The sequence below is a fragment of the Berghia stephanieae genome, chromosome 1 (genome assembly GCF_034508935.2).
Source record: "Berghia stephanieae isolate SIO BIC M18660-M18661 chromosome 1, UCSD_Bste_1.3, whole genome shotgun sequence".
NCBI lineage: Eukaryota > Metazoa > Mollusca > Gastropoda > Nudibranchia > Aeolidiidae > Berghia > Berghia stephanieae.
Window position 1 is genome coordinate 86,507,213 of NC_088360.1, and position 3,239 is coordinate 86,510,451.

Genomic DNA, 3,239 nt, shown 5'->3' on the forward strand with positions numbered 1-3,239 from the left:
CTGAAAGATCTTTTGCCATAAGACGTTGTTCTGACCCTAGGAATATCAAGGAGGTTTGAATATCTAAAATTGTATCTGTTATTTTTCAAAATGACCATATCACATAGACAAGGAGGAGCAATTTTGTATTAAATTTTAAACGTTTCCAAAGCAATTGTTCTCATTCGTCTTATTTGTAGGGAGGGGACTTTGGCCTTTGAAAGTAATTGGTCGTAGGATTTTTTGTCATCTTAATAAATAAAACGCAGTGCTCTTTCTTGTATCTTTTCAAGTTTATCACAGAAATGCCAAGCTAGTGGACAGAAATTGAAATTTGACAATACAAAAGAGTGAAATATTGTTAGCTTGTTCAATTTTGAAAGGTATTTTCCAAACCTTTTTAAGACATTTAATTGCTGAGAAGCTTTACGGCAGATGGTTTTAATGTGTAAATCAAATTTTAGTTGGTAGTCTATGTCGATCCCTAGTAATTTTACAACTTCTTCACATGTAGTATTTGCAGTTCCAATATTGAACGTGGGTTTCTTTGTGTGTGTTTTTGTACCTACTGCAATTGCCTGGAATTTGTCCGGGTTTGCTTGCATACAGTTTATTTCGAACCATTTGATAAGGATTTCGCTTTCATTTTCAATAGTTTTTAAAAGCATATCGAAATTTGAATGAGCATATGACAGGGTATTATCATCAGCATAATTATATAATTTTCCCTCTCTGATAAAGTAAAATATATCATTTATAAAAATGTAAAAAAGTAATGGTCCAAGAATTGATCCCTGTGGAACGCCTTTTTTAATGCCTGCCCACTCGCTCACATAATCCTCTAATTTTATTTGTTGTTTTCTTCTGCTCAAGTAATTTTCAATTAAATAAAGAGCTTTTTGTTCTAGCCCATAGGCAGCTAGTTTAGCAATAAGCAGTCAAAAGCCTTCGAAAGGTCCATGAGGATTGCAGCGACATATTTGTTATTGTCTAATGCCTCTTTCCAATCTTCAATTAAACGCAAAAGTGTTGTTTGGCAACCATGGCCTTTACGAAGAGCACACAAGTAGTCATTAAAAATGTCATCGAAATATATTGATAATTGCTGAAATGTAATTTTTTCAAATACTTTGGAAACAACAGGTAGAATGCTAACAGGACGATAGTTTTTCACATTTAGAGGATCTTGTTTTTTATATAAAGGCGTGACTTGGGCTAATTTCAATTGATCAGGAAACACACCAAAAGAAATTGATTTGTTAATTAGATTCGTTATTGGTTCAGTCAGCACGGGGGAGCCAGCTTTAAGAAGTCTGGCCGGAAAATTGTCAAAACCAGTTGCTTTCTTAACATTGATATTGTTGATAACTTTCTGGACAGTGTGTGATGAATCAGTTTCTTTGAATTCAAATTTCGGAAGGTCAGGTAAGTTTTCTTTGATGGATTTTATGCTTGGGTGAGTTTCTTGATCAAAAACAACGTCTTTACCAATGTCATTTGCAACATTTACAAAGAAGGAGTTAATATTGTTACAAATATCACCAACATTATTCAATATCTTTTCACCATCTTGAAGTACAATCTTTTGTTGATCTTTGTTGTGCTTCTTCGATAAGAATGGTCTGACCGTTGGCCAGAAATCTTTTGACTTCTGTCCTCCGGTGCACCTCTCTAAGAAGTAACGTTTAATTGAACTTCTTTTTAATTTTACCACATAATTTCGTTGTTCTTTATAACTTTCCCGTGATATTTTTGTTTTTTCTTTCAAGTATTTGTTATGAAGCATTCTTTTTCTATATACAGTGCACTCTGGATACGTCGACGTTGCCTAAGTCGATTTTTTTTCTTGGTCCCTCCCCCTTCTTCCTATATAACATTAGTAAAAAACAAACAAACTCCACATAAGTCGATGTCGCTTAAGTCGATGTTCTTATCACTCATGACTACAATAAAATCACAAATAAACAAGTATTTCCATTGGTTAAAAAAGCTACCAGTAAGAATTTTCAGTGGTTAAGAATATCCGCGAACGATTGGCGCACATCGATGTGATGTAGGTGCTTTTCCTGACGTCCGTGTTCAATGTACATAAGCAGTATTGAATAACTTTAATTTCTCAACTTCAAGTTCAAGATTTTTTTTGGGTTCTAATCCCAGGCCATCCTATGTAATGGCCCTCTTAATTAGTATCAATTTTATCAAGAATTCAAATCAAGTCTACAACTACAATGGCAAACCTATCGCGGAAAAGGAAGATTAGATGCATTTGGAAAGTCTGGCATGCGACAGAAAATCATCGCATAGAAAATTGGCATACCGGCTATTTCTGTCTAGACGATTTACAAGAAGCATGACCTTGACCTAGAGGCTCCTACCTTTCCGCTTTTCGCGGAATAATTTCACTTAATTGGTATACATTCCCCATTCAAGGCAAAAATTCCGCTTTTCACCTTTCCAATCGAGGAACATTTAAAAAAAAAAAGTCTGTAGTGAAAAAAAAAAGTGAGCTATGGCTTATTTCGTCAGCATCTCCTATGGTCAATCAACACACATTTTGTGTGTCTGATTAGTCCCTTCAAAGTGTGTGCTGTCTGGGAGGGGGGTTGACCGAAGTATTATTATTATTATGGTGACTCCAATTTGTGAGGTCAATGACCTTTGTAATATTATATGTTGGCTTCATTCCGTAATAATATTATTGAGTACGGTCAGCTTCTTTCCCTATTTAATTTTAGCCCTGTGTAAGTGTGTGTGTGTGTGTACCGGCACGCGCGTTTGTTTGTTTAGGTGTGTGTGTGGGGGGGGGGGGGGGGGGGAGGGTCCTGACAAGGTTAAATCCATCCGTTCAATGCTTTGCTCTCAGACGGCCAGGACCTGTGTGTTCTCTTATTATTATTTGACCCCATTCTTAGTCTTTACACAATCTGTACATTTTTACACATTTATATTTTTAATCATTTGAGTACTTTTGGATTGTTTATTACATTTTCTGTTGCAAAGCATGTCATTGTCAATAACAGTAAGTTGATTCCGCTTTTTTATCTCAAATTCCGATTTTTATGTATTCTGATTCCTCTATGGGGCTATTGGGGGTAGGAGCCTCTGATGACCACTACAGAGACCGCGCGATATGAAGGGACATGCTTATTCTAGATTGGGTTGCTTTGTTCACATGCGTTTTTGCTCATTTGGTTACACTCCGGTTAAGTTGATTTTCGGATAAGTCAATTTTTTTCTCGGTTCCCCTGGGCATCGTCTTA